Raw genomic sequence first — 26443 nt, 5'->3', positions numbered from 1 at the left:
CATCAGCATGCCACCGAGAGACACGGCGGGTTTATGGAGGCGATCGGACGTGCTTGGTCGCGCCAAAGATGACGGACTTTTATCTGCCTAACGTTGAGTGATGTGAACATGATGTGATGGGGTGTGCTGATAAAGAGAGTCACACCGGCGGGGGACGGTGTGCTATAACCGATTACAAGCATTTCCATTCATTTTGATGGGGAAATTCTGTTGAGCATCATCATCAAGCAAATTAATCTTTTATTTCAAGGCACAATGATGTGGAATCTTGACACAACTGAACTACGGTGGTCTTTAAGGGTAAAAACAAAAACAAAAAAAAGCTCAATAATTGATGCTATGCCACGAATGTACAGCCATTTCTTTGAGTTGAATCCAAAGATCTGACAACAGTGTTTGCATGCGAAACCTCATTAAGGCCAGACAGCTGGTGAGAAGAGTGAGTGATCCTGGCGGACAGAGAGCATCTTTGAGTTGGCAGGAAGCGGCCGACCATGACTGACAGGTGACGGGGGGAAGGGTCAAAGGGAGGCTACGCGGCGGAGTCTTGCAATAAAAATGCGTCTAGGTGCTCCTTTTGGCTGCCGCCCGTCCCGGCCTGTCAGGTGGGAGTGACCGGGTCGGGGGAGGTCAAGATGCCTCGTCAACGCTGTGACAAGCAAATAGTTCAGCAAACGCGGATTCATTGCGAACACTGAATACTCGTGATAGGCCGATATGTTTTTCCCAGGCCGATTCGATACCGATTATTCGTAGTCAAGGACACCAATAACTGATATTTGGAGCCAATATTCATTTTTAGTAAAAAGGGAAAAAACATTTGTGTAAAAAATGTTAAAAATAAAAATTCCGGCACTTTGTTGAAACGTCTTAAACCATATGTTTATTGAACAGCTTTTCAGATTGGCAAAATGTTTTCTGTTTTTGTTGTTTTTAATCTTCCACAACAGACATCTTTGTTATAAAATCCTAGCAAAACAGAGAGCTCCCAGAGTCATAATTGTCTTCAAAAGTTAAAGAAAAATAAATAAAAAAATAAAAAAACTTAAACAAGTAAATATCAGACAGCCAAATGCAGAGCAGGGGGTGTTGGGGGCGTGTCACTCACTGTAGGCAGGCGAAACCGGGCGAATTTGTCGGCTGCACCCCGGCTACTGCCCAAAGCCAGCTGGGATAGGTTCCAGCACCCCCCGTGACCCTTGTGAGGAATAAGCGGTCAAGGAAATGTATGGATGGACCCACAGTTTCAAGACAATCCGGACTACTGCATGGGCCCTAATTACGTATAGTACGTTTTTACTTGAGGTCCCTCCCACTGCCAATGGAGAGCTGCCAAAAAGTTCACTTCTTTTTTCCCCTTCAACTTTTGCGTTCAAGTGGACATTAACATGGCTTTCCTGAACCTTCATTACAGAGACGAGTGGCCGGGCGGATCATTACGGTGATGGGGGGGAGGTAGGTGGGATCAGTGGAATGATGAAGTGGGAGGCGAGCCGGATGAAAAATGCCAGTGAGGCCGGCGCACGAAAGGAGAAAAGAAGTGACCAAATAAATCAGCGGCCGGCAAATAATTGGACGAGTGGCTCTCTTGGGGACGGCCCTGTGAAAAGTGATACCATAATTTGCAATTAACTCAGGAGACGATGGACCAGGGAATCGGTTCCCATTGGATAAATCGCACAAATGTAATACCGAGCGGTGGCCATACCCATTATGGTCATTTACCTCAGGCCGGGTGTCGCCACTCGAGACGTTTCACTTTCGTATGTGGCGTTCCCGAGCAATCAAGGCGACGGGACATATGTTAGGTTATGCGCGCCACTGTTTTGCATCCGACAGAGCACTTGTGAATATCGACCTTCTACGGCAGCGTTTTCGTCACTTTTCAATGCAAAGAGGCTTTGAAAGCAGCATTTTTGCTCAAGGTGGCGTTGCACCATTTGCCGCTTTGTGCCGTCCCAAATGAGCACACAAACGCTTGATAATCACCCCACACTCTAAAAATACCCTCAAAGCAAGCCAATTATGGATTAAAAAAAAAAAATAAAAAAAAAAAAAGGACTGATCTACTTTATCAATCAATTTGACCCAACTTTCAGTGTTGTTTTATACAAAATGATCCTTTTTTTTTTTTTTACCCAAAGTTGGGTCAAATTGTGGATATGATGAAAAAGTTAGTTTTTTTTTTTTTTTTTTAAATATATATAAAATGAAAAATTTCATTTCGTGTTTTTTTGAGGGATGCAAAAAAATAAAAATAAAAATAAATATAATAATAATAATAATAATAATAATAATTTTTGACCCATAGTTGGGTTATTTTTGACACAACTGTTTTTAGGGTGTACAGAGTTTTGGACAGGCTTAATGCACAAAGGTCAAGCTCTACAATGAATGTCATAATATGCCGAATATAAATATTCTTCAGCTTGTCTATCATTTTTTAACCGATTGTCTTTGAACTGTAGGTACGTAGCAGGCATCCGATTTGTTTTTGATGAAGTTTGAGATTGCCTCAAATTTCACACCTAAAATACAAATCACATCCATTCATACGCCAAATCAAAGGTTGCAATGAAGGCTTTGCAGTTTTGTCATGATTTAGGAAAAGTGCCCGCATTGGATGACAAAGAGAAAAAACAGACAAAGACAACCAATGACAAAAATTCGTATCCATGTTTCAGTCTTGACCCAAATGTGTTCATGATCAGACATGACCTGCATCTACTGAAACTTTTCCGCTCACGCCAGTCTGGGTCTGAGTGAAACGCGTTGACCTTTGCGCCACAAATGAAGCACTAATTACGAGTCTCATTACGATCCAATAAAGGAGCTCTTAAAATTCCACTCGTGTCAAGTTTGTGATTGACAAAGTCTGACGGGAGCTTTGCTATCCTATGAAGCAATTAAAACGACTCGCTTGACCCCCGAGCCGGTCGATATCGGCACTTTCGCCTGTGTCTCATTTGGCAACGGGCCGCTGCCGCTGTCGCTACCACCGAGCTGCTTGGTAATCCCGCCCCGCTAACAGCTTCCAATTATAGGCGACTGGAGGATGAGACCCCATCTGCTTGAGCCGCGTTGACCCCCCCCGCGATCGATGGCGCGGGAAACGGGTGTAAAATTGCAGGAAAGCGAGACGACCTTGTCCTACCGCCTGATTGACGGCGTGCATCTACACATTAGGAACCGTCCTGTTACACTCTTTCTTCACTGGGTTAGAGCTGCACTTGCTGCATATTTAATGATCAAAATGATCAAATAATAAGTACAGAATTTTTCAATTGTTTTTCTTTACACTAAAAGAATTGAGTTGTAAATTTTAAGATGGATCTGTTTGACCTGATATTTTTATTATTGCCGTTGTCAATATACAACCCCTATCAAAAAGTATGGAATTACCAGTCTTGGATGAGCTCTCACTCAGACGTTTTATTCTGTAGATCAAACTCAGATAAAAAGCATGACACAGTCGTAAGGTCATTCCAAAGTGCAACATCTTGGCTTTCAGAAACACTAAAAGAAATGAAGAACAAACATTGTGCTGGTCAGTAAATGTTACTTACATGGCGCAAGTGCAGGGAAATAAATATGGAATCACTCCATTTTGGGCAGAAAATAAGGACACACCCAAGAAGAATACCGTTTGGCACTCATCAAATCCATGACTCAGAGACTGCGAGCTGTCATAAAAGCCAAAGGTGATGCAACTAAATACGTACTAGTGATGTGTTTTGATTGTTTTTTCTTTGTCTGTTTTTCATGATTCCCTATTTTTTTTCCCTCAGATTGGAGTGATTCCATATTTATTTCCCTGCACTTGGTCTATAAAAAGTAACATTTACTGACCAGCACAATGTTTTTTTCTTCATTTCTTTTAGTGTTTCTGAAAGCCAAGATGTTGCACTTTGGAATGACCTTACGACTGTTTCATGCATGTTTGATCTACACAATAAAACGTCTGAGTGCTCGTCCACGACTGGTGATTCCATACTTTTTGCTCGGGGTTGTATACCATACACACACATTTATTAAGGCATTAAATTAAATGAAATATAATACAACTAGATATATTCAACACACCTTAATACGATATTATCAAGGCAAGGTGTCGGGAATTATGAACAGTTCAAAGCACCAGTCCGTGGCAGTACAAAACCTTCAAAGGTTTGTCTTGAAAGCAAAAAAAACCTGGAAAAGCCTACCAGAACAGTGGAACTTTATTTGGGGTTGTTTTGGACTTATGAACAGTTTGAAACAGTAGTGAGTGACAATTAGCATTATTTGAAGGTTAATCACAGGCAAATTTAAATGATAGCAATGTAACCGTTTGGTTTTGAAAACAGCCACATCACAAGTATGAGGGTGTGCACACTTGTGCAAACACATTTTTCAGTTATTTATATCCCTTCTTGAAAGGATTTAAAATATATATCTATATTGTGTTGTACAAATCATAGGTCAAAATGGTAGCAGAAAGTTTTGAAATAATTTATATTGGTGTGTAAACAACTTTTTATATCTATTGTACGTACATCCATCCACACATTCAATTTGTTCTGAGCTACGTTCTTCCAGAGAAAGCCGTTAAAGCGCTATTACATCACATTTTCCAAAGATAGGATATCTTCAAGTGGGATTAACTGGATTTCGGCTCCCAAAAAAATGACATCCATATAAAGGTTACGCGCTAATAAAAAAAAAAAAAAAAAGTTAGCTTTGCACATTTGCGCTGCAATGACAAAAATGTCCGAATCCATCTTTCAGGATGTATCGCACAGATGTAAATGTGTCACTTCTTCATCTTCTTCCTTTCTCGCCCGCTCCAGCGCTAATTTTTTTTACCACCGCAAGCTTTATAGCGGTTTGAGACGATGGAACACTCTAATCCTGATATGGGATTAAGACGGGATAATCAGACGTTAGTGTCAACATCTGCACGGAACGACGCGGGAATAATGCCGTTTTTTTTTTTTGCTGCCCGGATTAACCGCACATCACTTAATCAACTGGACTATATTCCTGAATAGTAAGATAGCCATGCAACAGTAATACCTCCACCAAGGCCAAGTTAACATCTCACAAGCAGCATTAAGATTCTTTTCTGTATTTGCCAACATCCACCAGCTGCTTCCACACATGCAAGAAGGAAGAAAATGCATTTGCAGACCTTCCCTTTGGAACCTTTAAAAATGGACGACTTCTCAGTGAGCACAATGCGACAGCAGAACATGCTTTGGTTAGTCTAGTGCTCTGCTTAATAATGGCTGGAGATGAGATAATAATGGGAGCAAATCAGTGGTGGTGATTCCCAACGGTTGATTCTGCTTGTTTCATAACGTTTCTCTTGGCTGCTCTGCTTCCAATTTGTGGATGCGAGTTTTTTTTTTTTTTTTTTTTGTCCAATCAGATTTCAGGCATGTGTTGCCACGTTAATCTAATTTGTCCAGAGTTTACAGAATCAGTCGCGATGGCCAATGTAACTTAAATTACATTAGCAAATGGATTTCACATTCAATGATGTCATCTTCTTATATTGTACTATGTATGTTTAATTTCACATTGCTTTGAGTTGCATTTTTATGTATGAAAAGTGCTATATTGATCAATTTGATTTTATCTCTGGTGAATATTTTGTATTTTATTGAATTGATCAAATATTTTTCTCATGATAGCCGATAAATATTGATTGTGAGCTGCTCCAGGCGATGCACACATTAATTGGCAAGTAATCAATTATCAAATTAATCAACAACTGTTTTAATAATTGAGTAATCATTTGGAGATTTTTTTTTTTTTTTTTTTTTTTTTTTAATGGTCCAAATCTTGTAATTTCAGCATATCAACAGTATTTGTTGACTGCTTTCTGTAGTTCTTCATGAAAGAAAACTGATTATCTTCTGTGTTTAATCAAAACAAGACATTTGCAAATATCTGCTTTTACTTTGGAAAACAATGACCAAACCGGTAACGTAGTTCAACATCAGTCTCCCTTTTTTAAAATCACTATATGAATAAAAAGTGATTATTAAACAGTAATCGGGAACAAAAAAAAACAAAAACAAAAAAAAAAAACGTTTTTGTTGAAATACACTATTTGCAAAATTAAAATGAATCATATTAGTTGGGTGTCCAAACTTTTTCATTTGAGGGCCACATACAGAAAATCAGAAGGACGCAAGGGCCACATATTGTTATGAAGATAAATTGTGTTTAGTCTTAAAAATTGTACAAATAATTTATTTGTGCTTTTGCACATTTAGAAAAATGCTACTGTATATAAACCATTTTATTTGTAATATGGCAGTAGGATTATTATAGTTTTGGAATTTTTAATTTTAATTAGTTTTTATTCGTTTTCAGGGTGGTTCTGTTGGTTTTTTAAATGCTTAAATGCTTAGTTTTAGTATTAGTTTTTTTAATTTTTTTATGTGTATTAGTATTACTTGTGCGCAATATTTAAAAAACACCATGGGAGCGATGTCATCTGAAGGTACTTTTCTATTGGCTGCTGTTCGATGACGTCACTTCTGTGTGACATACTCTCAAACGTCATTATTCCGCTTTATATCAAAATAAATCACTAAAAATCACATTTAAAATCATCCCCAAAGGCTCATGCATTCAATTAATAACCAAAGACTAAAACGAAGGACACGTTTGCTATAATTATAGTTAGCTTTGTAAACATAAAATGTAGTTTCAGTTAGTTTTCTATTGTATTTCAGGAACAATATTGTTCTTTGAATTTTAGTTTTTTCATTAGTTTTAGTTAAAATAACCTTTAATGGCACCTGTTTTTCGATACCCTCCCTTCTTAGTTTGACCATCTCCCAACATTTTTGTTTTGTTTATTTTATTTGAACTCAAATGCCATTTTTAGCATGTCGCGGGCCACTAAAAAATGGACGGCAGGCCACAAATGGCCCCCGGGCCGTAGTTTGGACACCATTGGATTAATCGATTCTAAAAATATATGATAGTGACAGCACTAAATATACTGTATAATTGCAACGCGATGTAGTTGTAGCGTATTAAGAGGTTGATTAAATCCACACTGAAGGCCCAGGTTGCAAATGCAAAGCCCACCACTGGAGTAGATTCATTGCAATTATTCACCGTGGCGAATAATCACACACTTTGCAGGAGGTTTGTGACAATTAAGCACAGCAAATGGAAGAAGGGAGTCACTGCTTCAGAAGAATCCCAAGCAAGATGCTCAGAAAATTCACTTCTTTGTTCATTCGAAAAAGGCTTAAAGACTGAACTGCGCTAATCTGAAAGTGAGGCTATAATACAACTCGGAGGGTTTAAATGTGATTGGATTACGCCGCTGGCTTACCTTGAGGGGGGTAAACTTGCTTCCCGCTCTTAAAATGCGTCTTTGGCATTAGTGACAAAAGAAAAGTGGAAGAATGAATTAAATTAAATTAAATTAAATGTAAAATGTCAACAAAAAAAATATTTAAAGCAAAGTACTGTACAGCCCAAAGTAATTAAAGTACATAAATTGCATCTGTAAAACACCTGTCAGGAAATGTTGAAATAATTATCAAAAACTAAGCAAATAACGCCTAATTTAATTGTGTTTAATAAAATGTCATTAAATAAAATGGTGTATATGCAACACACCTTTCGAATGTAGGCGTTATTTCCTCACATTTTTACATGCTTTTCATTTTTATCACCTCTCTCTCTCATATTTATTCACACTCGCTTTCACACATTGCTAGCTTAATGAAAACAACAGTATTCCGCGAGCGTTTAAATAACGCCGACGTCACGTACCTTCTCATCCATCACGTTCCAAAATCACGGTGACGCCGTCCTAATCGGCCCTCGAGCCATCCCGACGTGTGCCAAACTTCCCGGGAACAACAAACCTTCCCAAAGTTACTTCCTGAACGCTGGATAATCCGTGTTCCTCGTCACGCAATCAACGGTGGATTTGTTGGCAGCTTGGCGGAGTGTAATTATGTATGCGTGTACCTCCAAGGTGCCTGATCACAGCTGTTCCATGCAAAACTCAATTATCCACTGAAAACAAGTGCTCCCTCACCACCCCGAAGGTTTTCTGCCGCTGGTTTGAGCTCCTCGTGGAAAAAGTGTCACATTTTATTCAAAGGTTGACTAACGCAATTGTTTAAAAATAATGTTCCCCACTTAATTTGTTGGGCAGAAGACAACCGGTTTTTGACCACCACCTATTGGACACGAAAAATTGCAACCACAAATTAGGACTTCTGTTGCTCGTTTCATATAAAGCAACCAAACAAAGTAAAGACCCAACCTATTAAACAACCAAACAAACAACTACATGAGCCAACAAAACAATGAAAAGCCATAAACGACATCCAACCAATCACCCAACAAAACAACCAAGTTAACAACTACCCTAAAAATCAATTACCAAAAAAAAACAAAAAAAACAAAAAAAAAAAAACTAGCCAATCATCCGAACCACAAAAAAAAAAAAAATCTCATTTTTTCCCCCCTGTCATTATTTTAATCGATTTTAATCAAAAGTTAAAAAAAATATTTAAACATGGTTTTATTTATTAAAAAATAAATCATGTGCAAAATGTTCAGACAAGAACGTACACAGCTTTTGCTCAACTTAAATACCTTACATAGCTTGTGCGAAAAAAAAGCTACTTATAGCTTTTGCATAACTTAAATGCCACATAGCTTGTGCGAAAAAAAAAGCTACTCATAGCTTTTGCTCAACTTAAATGCCACATAAATAGCTTGTGCAAAAAAACAAAAAAATAAATAAAAAAAATCTACTCATAGCTTTTACGCAACTTAAATGTCACATACATAGCTTGTGCGGGAAAAAAAGCTACTTATAGCTTTTGCAGAACTTAAATGCCACATAGCATGCGAAAAAAAAGCTACTCATAGCTCTTGCTCAACTTAAATGCCCCATAAATAGCTTGTGCAAAAAAAAAAAAAAAGAAAAAAAAAAAAAGAAAAAAAAAAAGGCTACTCATAGCTTCAAACAAACAAGCAAATTTAAAAAACACCAAACCAACCAGTCAACCATATAGCATCCAACCATTTAAAAACACAATAAGCCATAAAGGGAGTAAAAATGAAAGCAAAACAAAACCAATTAAACAACCTAACACTTGTGTAAATCCATTCATCACAGAATTGTTTCATTGAACCTTCAGATCCCAATTTCGCACTCCACTGCTGTGCAGCTTTTTCTACTAAATGCCCATCAGAACGTGTTGCCAAAAAGCGTCCTTTCGACAAGGATTTTTGGACTCGTGACTGTGAGCTGGCAGCATTCCGTTCTTCCGGCAGCAGATGTGATCTCAGCCAACACTGATGAGGCTGGCAGATTTACTGTAAAACAAGGCTGCCCCTTCCCCCCTTGCTCCATTGTCAGCCTCTCTTCAAGGGGTGAGAAGTAATCCTGGGAAATGGAGGTGATGGAGTGCAGACAACCACAGTGGCATGGGTCAGCCTGGGCACATTTTTACAACCCTGACACACGTTATTACCAGGCCTCGCCGCTTCATCTCGCCGTCTATGCCGACTTCCGATGAGATCTTTAAAGCGCCGATCCTCAATGTGACGTTCTCCGGCATTTCAAGAATAAGTGGCGACGATTAGAGAATATCATAAATGAATTAGAGATGCAGAGGCAATGATCATTAGGCACATTTTCAACGGAATGACGCTCATTTCTTTTTCCACTGCAGCTGTTTCTGTTCAAAACAAAGCGACGCCATTTCGGCTGTGTGATGAGTCAAAACAACGGCAAAGGCCGTTATCGGAGAGGTCCATCTCCTCAGTACACAAAACACACAACAACCCCTTATCATTCCAACTTGTTATTATAACTTTATAATGCACTAATGCAGCTTGGAAATCATAATAAATAATACAAATCGTGCGTTTTGCTCCAAATGGCACTTTTATGCAACAGTGTCGGGACCAAAAAGTTTGCAAATAAGTGGGAACGTAACACAAGATATTAACTCCCAGCCATTTTCACGTTTCGCAATCCCGTTCGCTCCCGGCTGTTTTACTGGATTTTGACTGATTTTGCAAGGCCCACAGAATATTGTGTTCTATTGCTATAAAAGCATGGAACCTATCAAAAGAAAGATTAAAGTCTCTTCTTTCATCAGGAAAAAAAAAATAAGTACGTTTCTGTTTTCGTTTTGCAGCAATTAGCATTAGAAGAGAGCTAAGTTTCATCAGTTTTCACAAATCTATTTAAAATTGTAAGTAATTGAGCTTTTTTTTTTTTTTTTTTCTACATGGCCCTGGTTGATCTCCTTTGCTCTGCTTCCACCTGCTGGCCGTTTGTGTAATAACTACCATTTCTGCAACCGTTCTTTGCAGTTGAGAGGCTGTGTCAAACTCTTCTGTATGCTCTAGCATAAAAAAACGTATAAATACGTTTTTGGGACACTTAAAACATAAAAACGTATTTATACGTTATCTGGAGCAAATGAGTTAATAACATTAATTAATAATAATCATTAATATTAACCGCATTAAATTTGTTAATTGCTACAATCTCCTTCAAAAGCTGTATTTGTATAAACATAAAATATTCCCCAAAACTGTCATAGCATTAGCTTAAGAGAGGCTAGAGAAGCATTTAAAAGTTGTATCTAGGATTATCTGAAGTCCAAACCATGAACAGAAGAAGATAAATAAATGCGCGAAAATTAATTTTCATCTGGAAAAAGTAAGAACGAGCTCAAAAACGATTAAATCTGCACAAAAATTGTCGAAGGACGAAGTACCTGGATTTCGCAAAAAAATTACTAAAAGTATTAACTATGATCAGGGCCAAGATAAGAAAATTAAAAAAAAGTTAAAAAAAAGAAGAAAAATAATAATAAAAAAAAAAGGCGGGGCCGTTACTAAGATTAGCCAAGAGAAAAAGAAAATCATAAAACAACCTTGGTAAGCAACAATCTTCTTGCAAAAATGGCAAGTTTGTGCTGGAAACATTTGTCCAATTATTTAAGTCTTGGTGATGAGTAGATTAAGTTTGCAAACTTTGGTTGAAAGGACAAGTTTGTTCTCAAAATGCTCATAGGAAACACCGGCTCATCCTGTGATCTCCTTGAAAATGTGACTGTTTTTTCTTGAAAACCTATGACAGAGTTCGTACTGAAAGTTTATAGTATTAACTTATTAATTATGAATTGTTGCAAAACAATTCCAAGTTCGGAAAAGGGACCACCCAATCTAAGAAAAAAAAAAAAAAGTGTAGTAAAATAAATGAGCTTAATTCCATTCAAGAATTCAGAGAACGTTCACGGTAAAAAAAAAAAAAAAAAAAAAAAAAAAAGAAGGTCTTCATCGGTCTTTGACGCTAATGCTAACATTATCACTTTCCCCGCGCAGCAGCCATGGCTAATCATCACGAAGCTGGAGGAAGGCCCGCCCCCTGCTTCCCTACTGGCCCGATTGGCGTCACACCCTCCAAGATGCAGAAGCTGCCCTGCTGCACCTGTAAGTACCAGCACAATGAAATCCATCTCAACAGGATGGGAAGCCATGAGTCAGTTTGAAGTGACGACTGAAAACTGTAAAAAGCAATTCTTTGAAGCTACTTTAATGGACGGACAGGCTACGTTTACATAATGCAGCGCGCCACTCAGCCTAGCGGGGAGCACCCATCAGCACAAATGAATTCTCCACACATACATTCTTATTATGCAGAATGTCAACGACAGTAGCTAGTCCTTCTTTATGTAGTCTGTTTTCTTCTCTCTGTATTATTCTTACGTCTGGCTTGTAAAGACCTTGAGTCTCAACGAGAGTTAAACGTTTTTCTTTTCTCTTTCTTTTTATAGAGCCGCAGGAGTGAAAGGTTAATCGCTGAGCGGGAAGAGATCGTCTCAGGTAAAGAATGCACAGTGGTGGCTTTACTTACACGCTAACGCATTTTCGAGGTGAAGTGAAATCTGGGAAAGACAGCAAACGCTCGCGCAAAATGCAATCATTTAATGGCAAAATGTGATGAAAAACTATGTGATCACTCCATAAAACAATCGGAACGGTCATGAAGATTATACCGGTACTTAATTAACACGTTAAAAATAATTTAAGATTAAATGGGTTACGATACATTTAACAATGTACACCCATAATGAATATCCAAACCTATATAGCGACTAGTGGTGCAACAGATCACAAAAGTCACGGTTCGGATCGGGTGACGGAGCGGATCATTTTTTGGATCAGCAAAAATAAATAAAATATATTTCGTCTTCATTTATTTTGTAGAACACTTTTTCCCCATTAAACAAAATAATAATAATAATGACGTCTAATATAGCCCTTCAGGATTTAGGAACACAACTTTAAGTGCAATGTGAAGCAGAAACACTTATTTTATACATGGTCCATGTGTAAAATAAAGTATTAATGGCTAAAAGTTGTGTTCCTAAAATCTAAACGGCAATGTTTGACATTTTGAGTTGAATGTTGTTATTTTAATGGGCAAACGTGTTTTATAAAATAAATGAAGTCCTATTTCATATATATATATATATATATATATATATATATATATATATATATATATATATATATTTTTTTTTTTTATTTTTTTTATTTTTATTTTTTTTTTAATAAAAATGAAAAGACCTCAAAGTGCAACCTTTAAAGTTCCGAGGGCCCACCGGTGGGTCCTGCGGCCATCTTGGAGAAAGACGGGCTATGCACGTCGCTAGCTGGGTACTTGCCCAGACATCCATCCATCCATTTTCTTGACCGCTTATTCCTCACAAGGGTCGCGGGGGTTGCTGGCGCCTATCTCAGCTGGCTCTGGGCAGTAGGCGGGGGACACCCTGGACTGGTTGCCAACCAATCGCAGGGCACTTGCCCAGACATGTTATACATAATTTGAAAGCTGAGCTTCTGGAGATGACACCTTGTTTGGTCCAATAGAATGATGTTTTAGCAGTCACAAGATCCACACAACCCAATTTGTGCATCAAAAGGTCGTTTGCTTCCATACCACTGTCGTCACTTGAGCCAGTAGCAGTGAAGCCTCTTGGCGATGGACATTTTGAAAAGCCAGTCAGATTCTCAAAATATCGACGTGCTGATTGCCAGGGTAACTCATTTTTTTAAGTCACCCTACGTGGAAACCCTCCAATGTCATAAAGCCACATTTTTGGTTGCTGCAACCTGCCAAATACGCACAAGATTCAGCTATTCTGATGCTCGTTTGAGTTAGCATTCAGCTGTAGCGCTCTGCAACCAAACTCGAAGGGAAATAAAACAAAGGAATCACGTGGGGAGTGATTGACATGTTATGTGGTCTAATCCCCGAGTCTCCCTTTGTCTGTCATGGCCAATGACAATGTGCATAAAAGGTCCGCCCTCGTACGATGCAGGAAAGTCACAGCGATTTCATGGTGATTAACATATTGAACAGCCAATGAGATTCTGAATATGGTGTGGGCTTGCATGCTTTTTTGTTTTTTTCCAAAGTCAGCTGCGCTAAATGCCATGACACAGAAGATCATACGGCGTCATAAAGGGCATATCTCTTTGATGTGCTTGCTTTGATTTCATGTCAAAATGATGTCTAAATGTGGATATTGTCTCTCAACTATGGCTAGAATAGAATAGTCCATCCATCCATTTTCTTAACTGCTTGCTCCTCAATGTTTTCCAGTCCTAATCACCGTTCTACATTCATTTTCAAGGCAGATTTTGTGAAAAATAATTAGACGAACATAAAAATGTCTTTTTTTATTTATTTATTTATTTAACGTCCATTACTCAGTGCCAGTAGCAAACTGTTTCTGACCATTTGGCAGAAAAATTCAAGTGTTATTTTCAAAAAGAGACCAAAACCATGCTGATACTTCAAATGGTTCAATAACAGCTTCAGTTTCGATGCACCTTTTTTGAGGCGTTTTCAGCAAAAATGGCAGGAATGATAAATGAAGGCACATTCCATTCCTTTAAACATTGAGGGTGAATTACAAAGTAAGCCAAAGTCCCGAATATTGAAAGAATTAAAGCCAGGTACCAGCTGTCAAACTCATTTACAGCTACCAGCCAGGCACTCGTCGGTAATGCTAACAGGTAGCTGCTAGCAACTTACGTCAGGGACCTCTGCCATATCCAACAATGACGGAGTAATTAATTAGCGGTTTCTTAGGGTCCTAAATTAGCAATTGAATGGGAGTGTTGATGTTGGTCGACTGCGATGTTGATCAAAACTATGATAAAGAAATCTTAAACTTCTAAATGCGAAGTCAAGCTAGCCATCATGCCACGACGTTTGCCAACTTCAAAGTAAAAGTCTACTAAGGCTACTTTGCATTGCCATCAATGTATTATTTGGTGAACTTTATTTTGAAGTTCCCTAGTGATCATTCATACACAAATGAGATGCTACACAGCAAACGCCCAAATATGGTCATGCACACATTGCTGTCATTGTGCTAAGCGTCCTTGCCCCTGTCATCCATTGTTTGGCTTTAAAAGCATTTAAAAAGTCATTGAACACATCCCATTTGACCCCACGCGTGAACTGACATCATGGTGGCCGCGAGAGGACGCGGCGTCCAATCTGCTCGCACTCGGGGACCACTTGTCACCTTGTTATCAACCACCATCGCACACACTTGCGGCCCGTTGTTTGATGCCCCGACACTGGCGTCGAGGGCTCTCAGTTGCCATTACAGCGAGGCAAAGCAACAGCGGCGGTGTTTGGGGGATGGATGTACGGGGGGGGGGCGACTGATCCGTATGCAGCGCGGCGCCACACGGCATCCATTAGCGGCGAGACGCGGCGCGAGCATGCGGCTAAAAGTGTCAAATATGCATGAGTGAGCGACATCCTCCAGGCAATTAATGCGATCGTTAAGATGCTCGCCTCCTCCCTGCAGGCATGCAGATATGCGCTTGTTGAATTTTTTAGAACATGCTCGTTTAAGAAGACACTGGCCACAGGCTTGCTTGTATAATTGAACAATTGCATGTTTGTCATCACGGGATCGCTCAAAATTAGATAGTTTATCCGATAAACAGATGTCTCGACACAAAAACATGATTATTTGGTGTGCATTGTCTTGAAGACAGTCAAGCTAGCTGCAGCAACGCTCTGTAACATGCCACCAACATGGTGAGAAGGCCAACTTCAAAATAAAATCTTCCAGATACAATAATACACGAACATTCGGGCCTTGGTACGCTTTTAATTTGAAGTTGTTTAAGGCAGTGCGTGGTGGCTTTGAGTTCAGTTTAAGTTTAAACTGCCATCACAAATTGTTGCCACCAACATCATATCATCCTGAAATCATGTTCAATCCTTAACTCTTTTACTGCCACACGTTATTAAAAAAAAAAACTAATATGACAAAGGCTTTGATCATTCACATCATCCTTGAAAAAGTTCTATTTCATCAGATTTAGTCATGTTTCATTGTAATTTCATACACCGGCAGTCCACTGAAAAGAGATACAATGCTGCCATCTGCTGGCCATAGTTAGTGTTTTTGATTCCACACCCTATTGACCAGGCAGCGCTGCACTTAGATGTTGTACTGCCCATTGATTAAAAAACAAACAAACAAAAAAACAAAACAAAAACATAGTTATTTAACATTTATGGAGGCATATCGTGATTTTACAAATTGTTATTAAACGTTTTTGACGGTCAAAGAGTGAAGGGGACGTGCAAAAAAACAAAAACAAAAAGAAATACACTAACTGTCAAAATGCAGTGCCTGCTCCAAGTGTTAGCGTTAGCGGCTAGGCTAATGGTTAGCTGCTAAGCAAGTGCCCTGTAAAGGCTATCAAGATCCTGCGGGCTTCTTTTCAAAGTCACTTTAATAGCTGAAAATGACTCTAATGTACACATTTTAATGCTGACAGCCTGACACAGTTGCACTTCTTACTAAGCCCGTTTACTCAAACGTGCACTTTTAGCCGGCAAAATCGCTCTCCTGTGGTTCTGACGTCACTTCGTCTCATAGGCCAAAATCTCACTACTAAAATATTGTCCGTTTTAATACACAGCTTAAATTTAGGGACAAAAAAAATTCAGTAATTTTAAATTAAAAACCAATAGGTCATTCATTATTATGTAAAATGTTCTTGTGTATTCTTATTAATTTTTTTATCCAGGCAAAAATAAATATCCATCCATCCATTTTCTTGACCGCTTATTCCTCACAAGGGTCACGGGGGGTGCTGGAGCCTATCTCAGCTGGCTTTGGGCAGTAGGCGGGGTACACCCTGGACTGGTTGCCAGCCAATCGCAGTCTGAATAAGTGCTTCAATAGAATTTTCAGTAGGATGTCCATGTGCCAAAATATTTTACAGCTGCATCCCAAGTCTTTGGCTTTATGTTTTTGTACCTGTTGCTTTGGCATTTAAAAAACAAACATCTATCTGTGTACACTGAGTGTTTGATGTCACCTGGCTTTGTGTTTCGGAGCCCCACCGGTCACCGGGTTATCGATCGCGGCGTGTGGAAAAGAAGTGGAACGCGCAGTGGGGGAAGCACTATTGATTGAGTTTAAAAGTGACAAGATGGAGAAGGTCCACTCTGACATGTTACCCCTATCGCCACCAACAGACAAAGTGCGCGCCCGCGGTGCGCACCCTTATTGATTTGCGCCCGCGGCCATCAATCACGGCCAGCCGAAGTAAGTCGGCTATTTTTCAGCGCCACGCGCGGGAACGACGAGCGCTCGTCCCCAAAGTCGCCGCCACACGTGTACGCCATCGCCACCTGTAGCCCGCTCGCATGATTATACATTAGACGGAATCGCCTGCTGTCAACGTCAGGCTGTCGTGAGGTTGAAACAAAGCACAGCGTAATAATGGTCCCCGTCGCACAGTTGTCATCTGATGACGTTTGTTTACGTGACAGCACTTTGATCCCATGTTTATTTACATGGTCGTGATTTGAACCACCATTGGATCTATTGATATTTACGTCATTGCATTTTTACTTGAGATGACACCGCTTTTATCTTGTCGGTCGTTGGTGTGGCAGCTTTCCAACATGTTTGTTTACATGACTTATGTCATTTGTTTGTGACAGCTTTTTGATCCGATGCTTACGTGATAGTATTTTGATCTAATGTTTGTTTACATGCAAGCATGGTTGTTTGTTGACGTGAAAGCATTTTGACCCGGTGTCTGTTTACGCAATAGTTTTTTTTTTCTGCTGTCATTTGACAGGATTTCAGTACTCTGGATTTTATTTGTTTGACAGGTCTGATCTTGATGACAGGTCAGCATCTTGATCAGAAGTTGTTTGTTTAACTCCCATGTTTTTGATTTGATGTAGTTTGTTTACATGACATCATCAGAAGTAATGTCATGTGCTTAGCTTATATGACAATATTTTTGAAGCAATGCGATTTTAGCTCGGTGCCGTTTTTGAACTGACTTTGCTTTGAAACTAACTTTTCCCATTTTCACTCGCCATGTGAAAAGGACTCCAGTCCTTCCTTGTCGCCAGCAAGACAGGAAGCTAACGCGCACTTCGGAAGCAGTCGGCGACACTGCCCTTGAGTGCGAGGCAAGAACAAAAGTGTTTGACCGCTAATGAAAGCCACTTTCAAGCGGCCGACTGGCTCTGATTGATACTTTTTTGCGAATCCATCAAAAATAATCTGGCAGGAAATTGCACAGGCGGGCGCTAATCAAGATACACTCACCGAGAGTGTACGAGTCCTGCGCGCCTCGAGATGGAAAATGTAAAGATAAAGAGAAAATGGAACGCGTGTGTGTTTTTGTGTGTTTGACACAGACAACTTGAATAAGAGGGCAACAAGATACAGTAATTGTATTGTTATAAATCGATGGCCTGTGTCCAATGTGGTGTGCTTATTCCTGTTTTTTTGCAAGTGCTGCACAACCAATTACATATGAAGCTATTGGACGTGTTCTCAATGTGCCCTCTTGTAAATTTAGTCGCATATTGCATGCGGAAAAACCAAAGCATTGCTTTAAAATGTGACTATTATTAGTATTTGGAGATCATTATATTATTTCAATTAAAAATATAAATTTAGTCTTGTAATTTTACTTCTAATCACAAGCAATTTTTAAACAAAATCCAACTAAATTCTTTTGAGTCTGATACTATATGTCCTAATTTTCCCTAAAATTTTGCTCCAAATCAAACAGCAAGTTTGGAGGTTTACCACTAAATTACAGGGGTTTTTTTTCTTGGTGTCGGTTTTGTTTTGAATCCAACTAAATTGTCATGATTTAGTTAGATTCAAATAAAAAAAAAGTTTTCTTGTAATCAGTGTAAGATCAGTGCAAAATCCTACTAAAATCTTATAATCTGCAAATGTGTAGTTTTTTCTTTTTGTCAATTTTTTAACCTTTTATCCCATCTATTGAAACTGTGCATCAAAATGTCCACATTTTTGACTAATTACAGTATTTTGTAAAAATCCTACAAAATTTCATGATCTGGGCAAATTTGAAACTGCGACTGTTAAAGTTTACCCATCCTATGTCTTACCTTGATTTCTCTCATCACCTAATCTTGTCATGACTCGGGTCATGCAGACACTCGGGTCATGCAGGGGTAATGTTTGGGTCTCGTCTCATGTCTGGAATCACGCCTGGGTTAAGTTTGAGTAGAGTTCATGACCCGTTACGTGTCTGTTTTGGTATTGATGTAAGAGCATCCAGTTTCAACTAGTTTTAGGCTATATGATGTCTGAACTATGTGATGTCAGGAATCTTTAATTCTACGTGATGTCTAGGACGATCTGTAATCTCGTTACGGGGTCAACAGCCAATCAGAGAATTCCATGTCAGTACTGGTACTCACATGTCTAGCCACAACCAATGAGATTGATTAACTGTCTATATAAGGGCCTGAGAATTGTGTGTGTTTTGCCGGATTATTGCTCACTGTTTCACTGTGCTTCTCCGCTGCCCAAGGGGGACTTGGCGTGTCGTGATTCTCGATACATTCTCGTTTTTTTTTTTTTAAGTTTAGTCAAGTGATGTGAATAGTTAAAACCTTATTTGTGTCTGCGTTTTGGGATCCAACTCTTCAGCACACAACAAATCTGATTGAAACTGTGCATCAAAATGTGTATGTTTTTGCGAATTAGTCAATTTTTGTAAAAAAAAAAATCCTACTAAAAACTCATGGGAACAATATGGCAAGATTGGAACAGCTTTGTATTTGCATCATACTTTGCATTTGCTGTTACTGCCCAACAAAATTGTGGGTGACATGCATAAAAATGTGTACGTTTTTTACTAAATCAAATTTTCAACTAATTAGTCATTTTTTTATGTACAAAATCCTACTAAATTCCCACATGAACAATATGACAAGATTCTTTGTAGGTGACCTGCCCGCTGTTAACTGTCATTTCTCTCATCTCCAAATGAATCTGTGCATCACAATTTACCGCATGTTTGCAACTAATAAAGTACATTTTGTACAAAATCGCACCAAATTCGCATGGAAACAATATGGCAACATTGTAACTATCTAATTCTATTAATCAAATTGCAGGAGACACATGTAGGAAAATTTGCACAATTTGTTTCGGTTAGTCTATTTTTGAACAAAATCCTCCAAAATTTTAGTGGAACCACTGATAAACCATGACTGCTTGTAATTGCAGTGGTCTCTATGAGAAAGCAGGCAATGCAGAATGCAGATTTATGTGTTTGTTGAACACAGCGCCTATGAAATTCTCCGAAATGCTAATATATCGTAATCATTGGTGCATCTCTGGGATTCACTGGGGTGGATTAGCGCTCCCACATAGCAGCAGCACCTGCGACCGGTCACACTGTTAATTAGCTGCTAAATGTCAACAATATGAAGCACGCCCAATCCAGTGTCCATCTTGGATCACACGTCAGATAAGTAGAGAACGATACTCTTGACCTCCGCTACCCGGCATCACAACAGGTGGTGCTGTCCCGGCAACCGTCAATTACGTCCTTGTGGACTGCCAGAGAAATAATGAGCTCAAGTATACAGTAATTATTGGAAGCAAGCCATTGATGAGGTGTGTGTGTTACGAGTGGCCCGGCAGGAGTGTCCGCACTTCCAAATATCTCTTTGATAGCAACGTGATGCTTCAGGCCTTTGTCTCACTCACTCACTTACTCTGCATTATTCATGCAAGCCGCTAAATCCACTTGTGTGTCGGCCAGGAGATGGATGGTGTCCCTTCAACATTTATTCACACTCCGGCGTTCGTTTAGTGCGTGATGATAAATCTATTTATGGCGGCGGTGTCACGAACATGAATTATGCATGTCGTATAGATTGGGCCGCCGTATGAAGATGCGGGCAAAGACGTGGCGCCCTGGAGCACATCACTGGGACTGATTAATGCAATTTAGCCGTGTAAAAGATCGGATTGCTCTTGCTCGATGGTATTGATATTTGATATGCTCGTGCTGCAAAACAACCATGAAACAAGCATAGTTTTTATCCCGGACTATGTTAAGTTTCAACCGAGGTCAGGTATGCGTGCCAACTGTCTGGCCGTTTCTCTGTTACGTAAATAAGGATGGGAAAAGAAAAAAAAAAGAAAGAAAAAAAACAAGGCCACACTAAATTCAAAGCTGATTATTTTGGTTCCATTTTATTTGATTTATATTATTTTACTGATTTATTATTTTATTTATATTTTTTGTAATTGTTGATTTTATTCATTTTTTCTTAATTTTTACATTATCATTTAATCATTAAATTTTGTAGTAAATTGACTTTAAAACAACAAACAAAAACAAAAACAAAAAAACAATTATGATAAATGATTTTTGTCATAATGTAAATATGAATTTGTACTCCGTGGTGATTTGTACAAAAAGTATTAGAGAAATTAGTATTTACTTTTGTAAACAATTAGAGCATTGATATTAAATAGATAAATTTGTGCCCAGTAGTATTTTGTCCAAAAATTTGTAGTGTAAAAAAAAACACAAAGGCCACACTAAATTCAAAACTGATTATTTTGGTTCCATTTGATTTAATTTATATTATCTTACTGATTTATTATTTTACTTATATTTTTTGCATTTGTTAATTTTATTCATTTTTTCTTATTTTTTACAATATCATTTAATCATTAAATTTAGTAGTAAATTGACTTTTTAAAACAAACAATTATGATAAATGATTTTTGTCATTATTATGTAAATATTAATTTGTACTCAGTGATTTGGACAAAAAGTATTAGAGAAATTAGCATTTACTTTTGTAAACAGAGCATTGATATTAAATACATTTAAATTTGTGCCCAGTAGTATTTTGTCCAAAAATTTGTAGTCTAGTTAGTTTAAAAAAACAAAAAAAACCAAAAAACATTGTTTAATAAAAAAAAAAACATATATTGTAATAATACCAATATGGTGCATATAATTTATTTATTTATTTAATTATTATTTTATTTTAGTACCGATATATATATATTTTAATCATATCTTGTAGTGTCTTATCCAAAAAGTGCTAATTAAGGTGTATCACTTTTTTTTACATCAGCATATTTGGACATAATTGAACATTGAGCACACCAAGTCGGCCATTTTTGTGGAGTAAAAAAAAAAAAAAAAAAAATTCAATTATTTGTATGATATCCCTCAAAATAAAAAAGAAACCCAGCTGTTGCTGTAGATCCATTTAATTTGTAATTATCCGTTGGTACAAAAACAGCAATTATCTGCCATCGTAAAATGAGCCTGAAACTTCCTGAATCTCAACAAAGAGGTTAGCTTGTATCGCTAATGTAATTGCGCTGCGGGGTTACAAGAAGGAACATTAGCAGCGGCGTAGAGTGAATTAGGGGTGCATTGTGCGGGTCCGCGGCGGGATAAAGGGTGGCGTCAAAGGCTTGGCGAGCAAGCATGATGAGGCCGCTCGCTCGCATCATTACCATTCATCAGCGCTATCATCATTAGAGCTGTAAAAGCCGCTGCCGCGCTCACTATAATCTTCGGCGAAGCCTTTTTGCCTTCGCCGACGGACACTTACAATTTGCATACGTGTTGGAGTCACTCGCTGTGTGGGCAACATGAAAAATGCAATTTTATGGGTGACTTGCCGCCAACTGAAGATGGCAGCTATGCACCACTGAGAGAGAGGCGAGCACGGTAAAGTAAAAGGCAACTGACATTTCCGTTTTATTATTTTCCTAATAAATAGGTTTCTGATAAAACTGTTGTAAATAAAAAATAGGAATGAGCGAGTACAGCACTATCTAAATTATTTGTATCTGTATTCCGAGTGGACGTGACATAAACCGGAAGTGGGCGTGGTTTAACCTGAGGTAGGTGTGGCTTAACAAATATGGGTGGGGCTTACATCGATACATTACTGTATTTTTTTAGTATAAAATTGAAAAAAAAAAAAAGTTTGAAATTGAAATGGATTGATCAGAAGTTTCTATATTTTTGTTTATTTGAAAACTGTTGACAAAACAGCCTAATAAAGATTCAAATCAATGCTTTTGATCACATAAGAACTAGTTTTCAAAAAAGTTTTGATAAACTCAGAAAATGTATGTGTATGAATAAACATTTACAGAAATCTGAGAATTGAGATTCTTTTTTTTTTTTTTTTTTTAAATCACAATAATAAGGGAACTATTTAGAAAAAAATTTAATGACTCAGAACAGGAATCTTTTTTTTTTTTTTAAGTGCATGAATAATTATTTACAGAACAGTCTGAAAATTAATATTCACTGTTTTTGATCACAATAGTAAAGAAACTACAGAACAAGTTGTTTTATAAACTCGGGAAAATACATCTGAACACAGGATAATGAGAAAGTCAGTTCGTGTTATATTCATATCCCGGAAAAATCATTTAACCGTACCAGATACGAATATGACCCCTAATAAACACTATTTAAATCACTGAATGAATCCCTGATTTTTTTTTTTTAGATGAGTCAATAAAATTTGTAATTATTATTGCAAGAGATGCATGTGGTTTTTTGGGGTTTTTTTTAATCTTACGTTCGGCATTGGCAAGTGTTTGTAAAGCATTTGTAAAGTGCATTGTCGCCACCTACAGGACTGGAGAAAAACAAACAACTCAAGCATTCAGATTTCAGATCAGGCTTGGATGTGTTTCTTTTGTAAAGACCATTGAAGCAAATTTAAAATTTTCACGATCCATGACGAGCAGGTTATAATATGCGATGCTGCCACCTATAGGACAGGAATGGAACAATGGAAGCTCACAACATTCAGATTTAAGCTTGGGTTTGGATGTTTATCGCATTTTGAGGGATATACGACAGAAACACTTTAAAAGTGTCTGGGCCTTCTTCCAAGCAGCACTTGGCTGTTTTCTACATTCTTCTTATGTCGCGTTTTGTGCTTGCCACTAGCTTTACATATTGCGACTTATGTTTGTTTTAATTGTAATATTTACGAGATATTTTTTAAGTCAAATTTTCTATCCTACTTATCGCTCACTCTTTTAACTCATTCACTGCCATTGACGGAAAAAAGACGTCAAATGATGCATTCTTGGGCTGGCAGTGAATGTGTTAACGTTAAACCCATTTTAGTTCTGAAGTTTTTATAAAGCATTGCGCTATGTTTGTGTTGTTTTTCCATTGGGGGAAATTGAGTTCAGCCAAAAAAAAAAAAAAAAAAAAAAAAACACGTCCTGTGTGACAATACAAGAGGGAATGATGGGTTGCGTTCCAGCGTCACAGCTGGCTTCCTGCACTTTGGTACCCACATGCTCATCCATCTGAAAAAGGCAAAGTCCTCCGAAAGTATTTTATGATGCGCCGCAGGAGTCCAAAAAAAATAAGAGACTTTCACTCTCCCATCTTCCTTCTGCAAAGCTTTGGCAGCCCTTGCGCTAGATCAACGCCACGACTCCGCCGAGACATTGAAGCGGCGACACGGCAAGTGTCCGGGATGTTCAATTTATAACGGCACTCTCCCGTGTGGGTTTCGATTTGGTGCATCAATATCACTCTGTAAATTCTAACTAGAATGCAGAAGGAGTCAGCAGGGAGCTGCAGAACGTTACTATGAGGTGCACGTGTGAAGACGCTCACTGGCTTCGTAGCGATAGCGGTCAGATTGGCGGCGGCGGAAAAGGGCACGCGCCTCGGTCTTCTTGAATGTGAGGTGTCAGCGTTTGATGAATGTCTGACATCATCATTGCACGATTGGACTCGGGCAGGGTGATAAGCCGCGAGGAATCGCTGATGGATGGGCCACCTTCCGTGGAGATAAGGCTCATTTCGGCCGTACGGAAGAGGGAGATTTCTATTTTGACTTTAAAGACCTTGTGTGTATCACATCGGGGGATCTCAGTCGGCTCCTGGTCTGCCGCAACCATCGCTAGCCGTGACTTCGCAAGATGGTCGAGGAACTGCCTCGAGATTGTGCAGCACCAGTGTTTAGGTACAAAGCTTCTATTTGTAAAAGATGAAGCATTTGTCTGGTTAAATCTATGCTGCCGACAACACCTGATCCAAGGAATCCGAGTGATTATCGTCCTCTGCCCTTGTCTGACATCTTAAACAAAGGTGGACAGTTAGGAACAGCAAGTGCCGGTGATTAAATGCCAATGTTCGAGTCTCAAGAAAAACTCTGACCCAAGACACAAAGGTAGTTGATTTGAGTGAGATCTTGTGCATTTTAACAATGAATCATTGACATTCACGGTTAATAGGTGGACAGCAAAGTTCATCTGATTCTGATCCCAGGGAACTTTTGAGAGGGTTGCAGTCCTCGGAACGTCCTTTTGCCTGATGCCTTAAATCAAAAAGGTGGTCAAGGAACGGCCAGTCATGATTGAATGCCAATGATTTGAATTTGATACTTTAGAAAAAGAAGTCAATGCGATGTTCATTGTCGGTCACTTGATCCTGATCGATAGGCGGGATTACAGTCCAAAGAGCACTGTCATTTTCTACACACTGTAACCCAAAAGTAGACATAGCTGGTCTGACCACATGTTCAAGGCTTTAAAAAAAAAAAAAAAAAAAAAAAAAAAAAAAAGTTTTGACCAATTCCCAAGACTTGAGGGCAGAGATGGGTACAAGTCTCTAAAACAAAGTCCAAGTCTTTATGTTCCAAGTTCAAGTCAAATCTCAAGTCCCTGACTACAAGTTCAAGTCAAGTCCAAGTCCCTGACCACAAGTCTGACTTGCTGGATAGTTTTTAACTCATTCACTCCCAGCCATTTTCACTGAAGCAGTCCCCTTCGCTCCCGGCTGTTTTACTGGATTTTGACAGATTTTGCAAGGCCCACAGAATATTGTGTTCAATTGCTATAAAAGCATGAAACCCATCAAAAGAAAGATTAAAGTCTCTTCTTTCATCAGGAAAAAAAAAAGTAGGTTTCTGTTTCCGTTTTGCAGCAATTAGCATTAGAAGAGAGCTAAGTTCCATCAGTTTTCACAAATGTATTTAAAATTGTAAGTAATTGAGCTTTTTTTCACCATAGCCCTGGTTGATCTCCCTCGCTCTGCTGCCACCTGCTGGCCATTTGTGTAATAACTACCATTTCTGCAACCGTTCTTTGCAGTTTTGAGGCTGCACCAAAGCCTTCTGTATGCTCTAGCTTAAAAATAAAAAATTAAAAAAAATAAATAAATAAAAAATAAATAAAAAACGTATAAATACGTCTTTGGGACACTTCGAACATTAAAAAACGTGATGGGAGTAAATGAGTTAGAAGCAAAGGTTAGAACAAATGGCAAAGCTGTCGCAGCTTGTTGCTCTAAGTCTGCCATGCTGGTGATCGTTTGTGTGTTGCTGTCACATTTGACGACATCATTAACATTGGACATAGCGCGGTCGCATGGGTTGGTAGACAGAGCGAGAAGGGCAACCAACCACGGTACATCGGCACAGGAGGCGAATATTTGCACAGACATTTGTAGTACGGAGAGGAAATCCTTTTTTAAAAATTCCTATCCTCATTAGAGACTCTCTCTCACACAAGTCTGAGTCCGAGTGAGTCTCCATCTCTGCTTGATGCATATAGTAGCGTAGTATAAAGCCTTGACATTCAACGTTGGTTTTCACTTGTATGCCACTGTTGATCCCATGGAGTCATTGGGGGATTACAGTCCTCAGAACGTCATCATTTTGAACAAGGGTGGTCTGAGTGGCTCAGGTCTACAGGTTAAAACTTTCCAATTTCAACGGGCTGTTTCTCTACATCAGGGGTGCCCAAGCCTGTTTTACATGTTTCGCTCCTCCAACACACCTGATTCATGATTAGTATCGTTATCAGGGTTCCGCAAAACTCGCTGATGAACTGATAATTTGATTTAGCTGTGTTGGATTAGGGAGACATGGAAAACAGGTTGGATAGGGACTCTCGAGGACCTGGACTTGGGCACCTTGGGCTCCAAGGTTCATGAATTTTAAAGCTTGTCTAAGGTTGTAGCGGTTTCAACCTCAACGGTTTGGCATCCTATTCAGTTCCAATAAAAT

At 38.7% G+C, this 26443-nt stretch overlaps 1 protein-coding gene and 1 long non-coding RNA gene across 4 annotated transcripts in view; one reads left to right on the top strand and one right to left on the bottom strand.

Annotated features, from left to right (window-relative positions):
* Nucleotides 1-8124, bottom strand: part of LOC144003353 (uncharacterized) — an 80226-nt gene extending 72102 nt beyond the window's left edge. Inside the window, exon 1 of one of the 2 annotated variants that reach the window (XR_013278947.1) lies at nucleotides 7789-8124. This is a non-coding gene — a long non-coding RNA (uncharacterized LOC144003353). The remainder of the gene's footprint in view (nucleotides 1-7788) is intronic. The other variant, XR_013278948.1, reaches the window with a different exon arrangement.
* Nucleotides 1-26443, top strand: part of chrm2a (cholinergic receptor, muscarinic 2a) — a 62716-nt gene that overhangs the window by 8567 nt on the left and 27706 nt on the right. The window contains exons 2-3 of one of the 2 annotated variants that reach the window (XM_077499510.1): nucleotides 11386-11490; nucleotides 11835-11883. The gene's annotated coding sequence lies outside the window, so the exon portion shown is untranslated. Of the gene's footprint in view, nucleotides 1-11382; nucleotides 11491-11834; nucleotides 11884-26443 lie in introns of both variants that reach the window. The other variant, XM_077499509.1, reaches the window with a different exon arrangement.

This window comes from Festucalex cinctus, chromosome 16 (genome assembly GCF_051991245.1).
Source record: "Festucalex cinctus isolate MCC-2025b chromosome 16, RoL_Fcin_1.0, whole genome shotgun sequence".
NCBI classification, from domain to species: domain Eukaryota; kingdom Metazoa; phylum Chordata; class Actinopteri; order Syngnathiformes; family Syngnathidae; genus Festucalex; species Festucalex cinctus.
This window is presented reverse-complemented; position numbering and strand designations above follow the sequence as displayed.